This window comes from Oncorhynchus kisutch, linkage group LG11, assembly GCF_002021735.2.
Source record: "Oncorhynchus kisutch isolate 150728-3 linkage group LG11, Okis_V2, whole genome shotgun sequence".
NCBI classification, from domain to species: Eukaryota; Metazoa; Chordata; class Actinopteri; order Salmoniformes; family Salmonidae; genus Oncorhynchus; species Oncorhynchus kisutch.
In genome coordinates this window covers 41,398,320-41,409,478 of record NC_034184.2, presented here as the reverse complement: position 1 = coordinate 41,409,478, position 11,159 = coordinate 41,398,320, and positions in this window count along the sequence as shown.

Below are 11,159 nucleotides of genomic sequence, written 5' to 3'. Positions count from 1 at the left end.
GAACTGAACAGCTCCCTCTGCAACTGGATCCTGGACTTCAGGCAGTGAGGGTAGGTAATCATCCATCACACTGACCATCGACATGGGGGGCCCCTCAGGGGTGTGTACTTACCCCCTCCTGTACATCCTGTTCACCCACAATTGCGTTTACGCGCATGGCTCCACGACGTGTTAGGACTGATCACCAAAGCCGATGAGGCAGCCTATAGGGAGGAGCTCCGAGACCTGGCAGTGTGGTGCCAGGACAACAACCTCTCCATCAACTTCAGCAAGACAAAGGAGCTGATCGTGGACTACAGAGGGCCCATAAAATGGTCAAATACTCCATCCACCCAAGCCATAGACTGTTCTCTCTGCTACCGCAAGTGGTACCAGTGGACAAGTCTGGAACCAACAGGACCGTGAACAGCTTCTACCCATAAGCTACTAAAAAAGACTTCTAAATAACTAATCAAATAGCTACCCTGGACTACCTATATTGACCCTTTTTTGAACTACCTCTCTTACACGGACTCTGGGTAAACAATCTGGACTCTACACTCACACATACTTACACTGACACCCCAACACACACACACACACACACACACTACATATGCTCACATCACACACACACTCTCACAACATATGCTGCTGCTACTGCTCAGTCTTATCTATCCAGTTGCCAAGTCACGAAGCATGTGACAATTTTATTTTATTTTATCATCAAAAGTCCGAGGTGCAATCTACTGTTTCACACGGCACTCTATCGCCGCTCTTCTAAAGAGAAAGTGACCTATTTTTTTAGTTTAGGGAGGCGACAGAGCGCTGTTTAATCTAGAGCTTAGACATACAGTAACTAACCCAGGGAAATACTGGTAACTGGGTTATTCACCATCACTTCATCCCAGTGGAGGCTGCTTGGGGAGGACAGCTCATAATAATGTCTAGAATGGAGTGTAATCACTGGAATGGGGTGGCAGGTAGCCTAGCGGCTAAGAGAGCTGAGCCAGTAATTGATAGGTTGCTGTTTTGAATCCCAGAGTCAACTACACTACCGTTCAAAAGTTTATTTAGAAATGTCCTTGTTTTTGAACGAAACACATTTTTTGTCCATTAAATTGATCCAAAATGCAGTGTAGACGTTGTTAATGTTGTAAATGACTATTGGAGCTGGAAACAGCAGATTTTTTAATGGAATATCTTCATAGGCGTACAGAGGCCCATTATCAGCAACCATCACTCCTGTGTTCCAATAGCACATTGTGTTATCTAATCAAAGTTTTTCAGATTTACAGTTTTTTCAAACTGCTTACACACATTTTCAAAACGGTCTCCCTTTTTCAAAACTCTACACACAATTCCCAAAACTGCACACGCAAAATGCAAAATGCCTCACATCTCCTTCAAAATGTAACACTGCATTCAACATGCCATAAACACATGTCAGAATGAAGCATTTGCATCAAATGGCAAACACTGCTTTCATAATAGTACATTTTTGGATATACCATGTAAACACTGTTGTTCTAAATATAAAGCTCTTTGGTCTTTCATAGGCTTATATCTACATTTCAATACAATGTTCTACAGTGAAAGTAATCTGCTGAGAGGGGTAACAAGTACACTGTAAACACCAATGCAATGTAGAAACAGAAAATATTTATTAGGCCAAACATTACTGTTGTATACAGTAGCATACAACAAATCCATAAACATATGTAAACCAAAAGTTTATTCTTTAGAATACAGTAAAGAACACAATTGTGTGTGTGGTGTCCTGGGGGGCAGTCCAGCAATTGAAGGGGGGGGGGGGCAGTCACCAGTGCTAAGCTACGGTTCATCTCTTCTCCGGCCTGGGTCTGGCCACAATACTTCATCCACATCACAAGATAAGTTCTCTTGCCAAAAATTGAGGGAAGTATCTCCTAGCATGGCGTATCTAACCTTGGACAGAGGCAATCTCTATGTCCCCACATGCGTCCTCCATTGCCTGGAGAAGCGGCATGCGGGCATAGGGTTGGCGATCATACACTTTCCAGGCTGAGAAGAGAAGAATTCCTCTATGGGATTTAGAAAAGGTGAATATGGGGGTAGGTACAAAACTACAAATTGTGGATGGGTGGCAAACCAGTTTTGGACCAGAACAGCCCGGTGAACACTAATATTGTCCCATAAAACCACAAATCTAGAAGGCTCCTGATCTGGATCAGGGACAAGCATTGTGTAAATTGCATCCAGAAAAGTGAGCATATGGCCGGTGTTGTACGGACCCAGTGTGGCATTGTGGTGGAGGACCCCGTTTTGAGTGATGGCAGCACACATAGTTATATTACCGACACGCTGTCCAGGGACATTGGTAATTGCCCTCTGTCCTATTACATTTATTCCGCGGCGCCTGGTTTTGGTGATGTTGAAGCCAACCTCATCCACATAAATAAATTAATGGCAAATTACATGGGCATCCAGCTCCAATACTCTCTGTAACAGACAAAATTATATACAGTTGGGTAAATATGGTATGTCTGAAGTACTGGAAGTAGTGTTGCATACATTCCTCTACAAAGTCATGTCGCATATTCTTGAGCAAGAGGACAAGTCCTCAACTGGCAGTATTATTAAATAGTACTCACGAAACACCAGTCTCAACGGCAGCAGTGAACAGGCGACTCCGGGATGCTGGCCTTCTAGGCAGAGTTGCCAGAGTTGCCATAAAGCCATATCTCAGACTGTCCAATTAAAAGAAAAGATTAAGATGGGCAAAAGAACACAGACACTGGACAGAGGAACTCTGCCTAGAAGGCAATATCTCGCATGGAATAGACTTCAATAGCCTTCACTTTACTTAGTTTTTTGGGGGGGTCATTTTAATTGAAACCAATCACAGTAAGGTACTTGATTGTCACCCAGTAATGATTTGAAATTGAGATAAAAACAGCTGCATTGGACCTTTAAATCAGTAAAAATATTATTGCGTTGAACCTGGATTTGTTTTGATATATGAATTATGAATCATCATTTTCCAGAATGAGTTTTGCATGCATTTGTATGTTCTGAGCCTGTATTTAAGAAGCATATCAATACACAAGAATACAAGTTATTTAAAGGAAGATCAATCCAACTAAAATCACATTTCATAAGTTTTTCAACATGTGATGAAGAAAGAAAATGTACAATGGACTAATTTCAGGAAACTAGGCGTATGTCGTACGTCACTACTTCACAGGAGCGGCATTTGAACGTAAACATTATTTTTTTAATCAAAATGCATAAATCCATAAATACGAATACAATCGTTAAATTACGAGCCTACTTGGTTTAGCCACAAAAAAAATACAGGAACCTTCCCGCTAGCCATGATTGGCTGAGATAATTGATGGGCTGGACATGCCGGGAGATGAGTTTGGATTGGTCTACCATGTAACATGCTTCTGTCTACAACGTGACCTGTTCAGTATGTGTTGACAGTCCTTTCTACGGCAACGCTTTTGAAAGATATAACCATTACCATTGAGAACAACAACATTGATGCCCTGAATTTAGCAGGCACTATCGATAGATCAGTTGGAAGAAGTGATGGGCTACTTTCTGCACACGTAACGGTCAGTGTGAACCGGAGTGACTTGACACATACTTAGCTAGATGTGGCTGGGGGGGGGTTATAGCATTTCCTTCACATGACCCATCAATTTAGACATGTGTGTCAGGTAAGAGTCATCTAATAAGGATAAAATATTTATTACTTTCTGCTTTTGATATTGCTACAATGCAGTAACCACTTCACTGTACCATTGACCCCTTCTGTATCCTGTGCATGTGACAAATAAACCTGGATTTGATTCAATATAGCGTGTGTTTACCACATGGCCTCGTGAATCCTTAAAGAGATGGGTGGGGCTAAGGCTTAAGAGGGTGTGAATGGTGCAGAATGGATGTAGACAAAGAAGAACTCTCCAGTAGGTGTATTTGTATTTATTATGGATCACCATAATACTCTTCCTGGGGTCTGGCCCGTACTCCACTACCACATATCACAAAATCCATGTGTATGTGTGTTTAGTGCATATGTTATCATGTGTGTATATGTCTGTGCCTATGTTTGTGTTGCTTCAAAGTCCCCGCTGTTCCATAAAGGTGTATTTTTATAAATTTTTTAAATCTGATTCGACTGCTTGCATCATGATGATGAGGAATAGAGTTCCATGTAGTCATGGCACTATGTAGTACTGTGTGGCTCCCATAGTCTGTTCTGGACTTGGGGACTGTGAAGGGACCTCTGGTGGCATGTCTTGTTGGGTATGCATGGGTGTCTGAGCTATGTGCTAGTCATTTAAACAGACAGTTCAGTGCTTTCAACAGGTTTTTACCTCTCACAAATACAGTCCCCTTCTGTACTCCCTGTTCACTCATGACTGCACGACCAGGCATGACTACAAAACCATCATCACTGGGGCCAAGTTTCCTGCCATCCAGGATCTCTATACCAGGCGGTGTCAAAGACTCTAGCCACCCTAGTCATAGACTGTTCTCACCTAAATGTACATAATTACCTCAATTACCTCAACACCGGTGCCCCCGCACATTGATACATTGACTCTGTACCGGTACCCTCGGTATATAGCTCTGCTAATGTTATTTACTGCTGCTCTTTAATTATTTGTTATTCTTATCTCTTACTTTTTTGTGGGTCTTTTCTTACAACTGCATTGTTGGCTAAGGGCTTGTAAGAAAGCATTTCACTGTAAGTTCTACACCTGTTGTTTTTGGAGCATGTGACAAATACAATTTGATTTGATGAAGTCAATCTTTCCTCCACTTTGAGCCAGGAGAGATTGAGATGCATATGATTAATATTTGCTCTCTGTGTACATCCAAGGGCCAGCTGTGTTGCCCTGTTCTGAGCCAATAGCAATTTACCTAAGTCACTCTTTGTGGCACCTGACCACACGACTGAACAGTAGTCCAGGTGCGACAAAACTAGAGCCTGAAGGTAGAGCAGTGCATTATTAGGGGCGGCAGGGTAGCCTACTGGTTAGAGTGTTGGACTAGTAACCAGAAGGTTGCAAGTTCAAACCCCCGAGCTGTCAAGGTACAAATCTTGTTGTTCTTCCCCTGAACAGGCAGTTAACCCACTGTTCCTAGGCCGTCATTGAAAATAAGAATTTGTTCTTAACTGACTTGCCTAGTTAAATAAAGGTTAAAAAAAAAATATGGACAGACTTATATTTTTTTAACCTTTATTTAACTAGGCAAGTCAGTTAAGAACAAATTCTTATTTTCAATGACTACTGTTGTATCTTATTATGCACAGACTTGTCCCCTTCTTAGCTACTGTTGTATCAATATGTTTTGACCATGATAGTTTACAATCCAGGGTTACTCCAAGCGGTTTAGTCACCGGAACTTGCTCAATTTCCATTTTATTCATTACAATATTTGATTGAGGTTTAACCTGACAAAGATGTTGGTTCCCAATTGGGGACCAGCCCCCCCACCGTCAGCTGGAACGGTGGCGCACGGAATGCAAAAATATTCTTAGAAATATTTAACCTCCACACATTAACAAGTCCAATAGCTCAAATGAAAGATAAACAACTTGTTTATCTAGCCAGCAAGTCAGATTTCTAAAATGTTTTACGGCGAAAACATAGCACATATTTATGTCAAACCACCACCGAATACACACCGAAGACACAGCTAATTTCCATAGCCAAATTGAACAAAATATGCAATCACCAAACGCAGGATTAAAAGAAAAATAATTTCACTAACCTTTTGAAATCTTCATCAGATGACAGTAATATAACATGTTACACAGTACATTTATGTTTTTTTCAATAATATGCTATAAATATCCATAAATCTCTGTTTACAATGACGCATTGTTAAAAAAATGCTACTCAAATGTCCGGAGAAATGACGATGGCTTCTGCACACGCCGTCAGCTAACATGGAATACACAACATAAACTTTGACTAAATATGCATGTTCTACATATATATAGAAAGATACACTTCTTCTAAATGCAATCGCTGTGTTACATTTATTTTTAACTTTACAGATTTCGTTCACTAGGCTATAATGTGAGTCGGCGCTCAGGAATTAGCATTTTGGCTCCTCTATCTCGGAGTCCACAGAAACCCAAATTTAACACATAAATGTTCCCTTACCTTTGCTGTTCTTCCATCAGAAGACCTGGAAGGGTTTATACTTACCAAAAACAGCTTTAGTTTTGAAGTCTGTGTCTTTCGGTTATCAAACACGACATATTTCGGTTGAAATGCAGCCAAAAAGTAAAGTTAGTGCGCACCAAAACGTCGAAATTACATATTATATGTCGACTAAACTTGTCAAACTTGGTTCAGAACACAGCGTTAGCATGTTATATAGCTTCACAGCAATTCTCAGGACGAAGAGAAACACAGGCATCGTTTAATCAATCTTGGAAGAAAGACACCACAGGAGCAGAATGCGCATGAGAGTAACCTGTTTTCTCGCGCGACCGAAAGGTTTCGGCCCGTCATTACTCTCGTGAGCACGCAATTCACACAATGAGAAGCCCCATTGAAAGCGGACACCGCGCTGAAGGCATAGGAACTGTTCCCAGGACTGTAGGTGCTTGGGAAGGGTGGGGGCGATGACGTCAAAGTTGGGCCAACTTTTTGGATGACAAGAGAGAGTTTGGGAGAATGAGTGCCCTGAGAGTTCTGCTTTACTTACAGACATAATTTAAACGGTTTTAGAAGCTTTAGAGTGTTTTCTATTCAATACAAAATTTTTATTGCATATATTAGCAATTTTTGACAGATTTTTTTTCTGTTTACCATGGGCACGCAATCACCCCAAAGGGGGCAGCAATCAGCCCTATCCCCAACAGGTTTTAAGGTTCAGTGAATGATTTGTCCCATATTTAGGACTAACTTATTCCTTGCCACCCATTCTGAAACTAACTGCAGCTCTTTGTTAAGTGTTGCAGTCATTTCCGTCGCTGTAGTAGCTGACGTGTATAATGTTGAGTCATCTGCATACATAGACACACTGGCTTTACTTAAAGTGGCATGTCGTTAGTAAAGATTGAAAAAAGTAAGGGGCCTAGACAGCTGCTCTGGGGAATTCCTGATTCTACCTGGATTACGTTGGAGAGGCTCCCATTAAAGAACACCAAATGTGTTCTGTTAGACATGTAACTCTTTATCCACAATATAGCAGATTGTGCAAAGCCATAACACATACAGTACCAGTCAAAAGTTTGGACACACCTACTCATTCTACATTGTAGAATAATAGTGAAGACATCAACACTATGAAGTAACACATATGGAATCATGTATCTCAGCAAAAAAATGAACGTCCTCTCACTGTCAACTGCATTGATTTTCAGCAAACTTAACATGTGTAAATATTTGTATGAACATAACAAGATTCAACAACTGAGACATAAACTGAACAAGTTCCACAGACATGTGACGAACAGAAATGAAATAATGTGTAACAGAACAAAGGGCAGATCAAAATCAAAAGTAACAGTCAGTATCCGGTGTGGCCATGAGCTGAATGAAGTACTGCAGGTCATCTCCTCCTCATGGACTGCACCAGATTTGCCCGTTCTTTCTGTGAGATGTTACCCCACTCTTCCACCAAGGCACCTGCAAGTTCCCGGACATTTCTGGGGGGAATGGCCCTAGCCCTCGCCCTTCGATCCAACAGGTCCCAGAAGTGCTCAATGGGATTGCGATCCGGGCTCTTCGCTGGCAATGGCAGAACACTGACATTCCTGTCTTGCAGGCAATCATGCGCAGAACGAGCACTATGGCTGGTGGCATTGCCATGCTGGAGGGGCATGTCAGGATGAGCCTGCAGGAAGGATACCACATGAGGGAGGAGGATGTCTTCCCTGTAACACACAACATTGAGATTGCCTGTAATGACAACAAGCTCAGTCAATGGTGCTGTGATACACCGCCCCAGACCCTGACAGACCTTCCACCTCCAAATTGATCCCGCTCCAGAGCACAGGCCTCTGTGTAACGTTCATTCCGTCAAAGATACACGCGAATCCGACCATCACCCCATGTGAGACAAAACAGCGACTCGTCAGTGAAGAGCACTTTTTGCCAGTCCTGTCTGGTCCAGCAAAAGTGGGTTTGTGGGTCCCATAGGCAATGTAGTTGCCGATGATGTCTGGTGAGGACCTGCCTTACAACAGGCCTACAAGCCCTCAGTACAGACAGTCTGAGCACTGATGGAGGGATTACACGTTCCTAGTGTAACTCGGGCAGCTGTTGTTGCCATCCTGCACCTGTCCCGCAGGTGTGATGTTCGGATGTACCGATTCTGTGCAGGTGTTGTTACACATGGTCTGCCACTGCGAGGATGATCAGCTGTCCGTCCTGTCTCACAGTATGGACATTGCAATTTATTGCACTGGCCACATCTGCAGTCCTCATGCCTCCTTGCAGCATGCCTAAGGCATGTTCACACAGATGAGCAGGGACCCTGGGCATCTTTCTTATGGTGTTTTTCAGAGTTAGTAGAAAGGCCTCTTTAGTGTCCTAAGTTTTCAGAACTGTGACTTTAATTGCCTACCGTCTGTAAGCTGTTCCACAGGTGCATGTTCATTAATGGGAAGCATGGGAAACAGTGTGTAAACCCTTTACAATAAAGATCTGTGTAGTTATTTGGATTTTTACGAATTATCTTTGAAACACAGGGTCCTGAAAAAGGGCCATTTCTTTTTTTGCTGAGTTTAGTTACCAAATAAGTGTTAAACAAATCAAAATATATTTTATATATTATATATGTATATTTATATATATTTACTCTTCAATGTAGCCAGCTTTTGCCTTGACGAACAGCTTTGCACACCCTTGGCATTCTCTGAACCAGCTTAATGAGGTAGTCACCTGGAATGCATTTCAATTAACAGGTGTGCCTTCTTAAAACTTCTTATGGCTGAAATCCCATTAACGGGATCGATTTGACAACAGCCAGTGAAAGTGCAGGGCGCCAAATTTAAACAACAGAGATCTCATAATTAAAATTCCTCAAACATACAAATATTATGCACCATTTTAAAGATAAACTTGTTGTTAATCCCACCACAGTGTCCGATTTCAAAAAGGCTTTTCGACGAAAGCACACCATCTGATTATGTTAGGTCAGCGCTTAGTCACAGAAAAACACAGCAATTTTCCAGCCAAAAAGAGGAGTCACAAAAAGCAGAAATAGAGATAAAATTAATCACTAACCTTTGATGATCTTCATCAGATGGCACTCATAGGACTTCATGTTACACAATACATGTATGTTTTGTTTGATAAAGTTCATATTTATATCCAAAAATCTCAGTTTACATTGGCACGTTATGTTCAGTAATGTTTTGCCTCCAAAACATCCGGTGATTTTGCAGAGAGCCGCATCAATTTACAGGAATACTCATCATAAACGTAGATTAAAGATATACTTCTCCTTAAAGCAACCAGATTTCAAAAAAGCTTTATGGTAAAAGCACACCATACGATAATCTGAGTACAGTGCTCAGCCACCATACAGATACCCACCATGTTGTGGAGTCAACAAAAGTCAGAAATAGCATTATAAATATTCACTTACCTTTGATGATCTTCATCGGAATGCACTCCCAGGAATACCAGTTCCACAATAAATGTTTGTTTTGTTCGATAAAGTCCATCATATATGTCCAAATACCTCCTTTTCGCTCGCGTGTTTAGTCCAGTAATCCAAATGCACAACACGCGAGCACTAAATCCAGACGAAAAGTCCAAAAAGTTATATTACGGTTCGTAGAAACATGTCAAATGATGTAAAGAATCAATCTTTAGGATGTTTTTATCCTCAATCTTCAATAATGTTTCAACCGCACAATAACTTTGTCTTTAGAAATGAAAAGGAACAGGTCTGCACCTCAGATTGCAGACCAAATAAATGCTTCACAAGGAACAGACACATCTCAACATCAACTTTTCAGAGGAGACTGCATGAATCAGGCTGTCACGACTCCCGCCGAAGTTGGCTCCCCCGCCTGTTCGGGTGGTGCTCGGCGGTCGTCGTCACCGGCCTACTAGCTGCCACTGATCCCTTTTACTTTTCGGTTAGTTTTGTCTCATTTGTTACATCTGTTCCTATTTTGATGTTCACGTTGTGTCGTTGGTGTTGTTTGTGCTCTGGACCGTGTTACCCGTTGTTTTGGGTTGGTCAGTGTTTTGCACCCTGCGTGTTTGGGCGTTTACTTTTGGTGCCACATTAAAGTACATCTTTCCCCTGGACCTCTCTGCTCTCTGCGCCTGATTCTTCTCCACACACCTAGCCAGCCGTGGTCAAAAGTGGTTTGCTGCAAAGAAACCACTACTAAAGGACACCAGTAAGATGAAGATGATTGCTTTGGCCAAGAAATACGATATGGATATGCCATCCATCTGGTTTGTGCTTAGTGAGACTATAATTTCTTTGTCAACAGGACAATGACCCAACACACCTCCAGGCTGTGTATGGGCTATTTTACCAAGAAGGAGAGTGATGGAGTGCTGCATCAGATGACCTGGACTCTATAATCACCCAACCTCAAACCAATTGAGATGGTTTGGGTTGAGTTGGACCACAGAGTGAAGGAAAATCAGCCAACAAGTGCTCAGCATATGTGGGAACTCCTTCAAGACTGTTGGAAAAGCATTCCTCATGAAACTGACTGAGAGAATGCCAAGAGTTTGCAAAGCTGTCAAGGCAAAGGGTGGCTTCTTTGTAGAATCAAACATATGTGTCACGCCCTGGCCTTAGTTATCTTTGTTTTCTTTATTGTTTTGGTTAGGCCAGGGTGTGACATGGGTGATGTATGGTTTTTGTCTCATCTAGGGTGTTTGTACTGTCTAGGGTTTTTTGTAGATTTATGGGGTTGTGTTCATTCTAGGTGTTTATGTAAGTCTATGGTTGCCTAGATTGGTTCTCAATCAGAGGCAGGTGTTTATCGTTGTCTCTGATTGGGAACCATATTTAGGCAACCATGTTCTTTGGGTATTTTGTGGGTGATTGTTTCCTGTGTCAGTGTTTGTGCCACACGGGACTGTTTCGTTGCCAGTTCACTTTATTATTTTGTGTTCATGTTTAGTTTTTCTTATTAATTAAAAACCATGGACACCTACCACTCTGCGTATTGGTCCGATCCT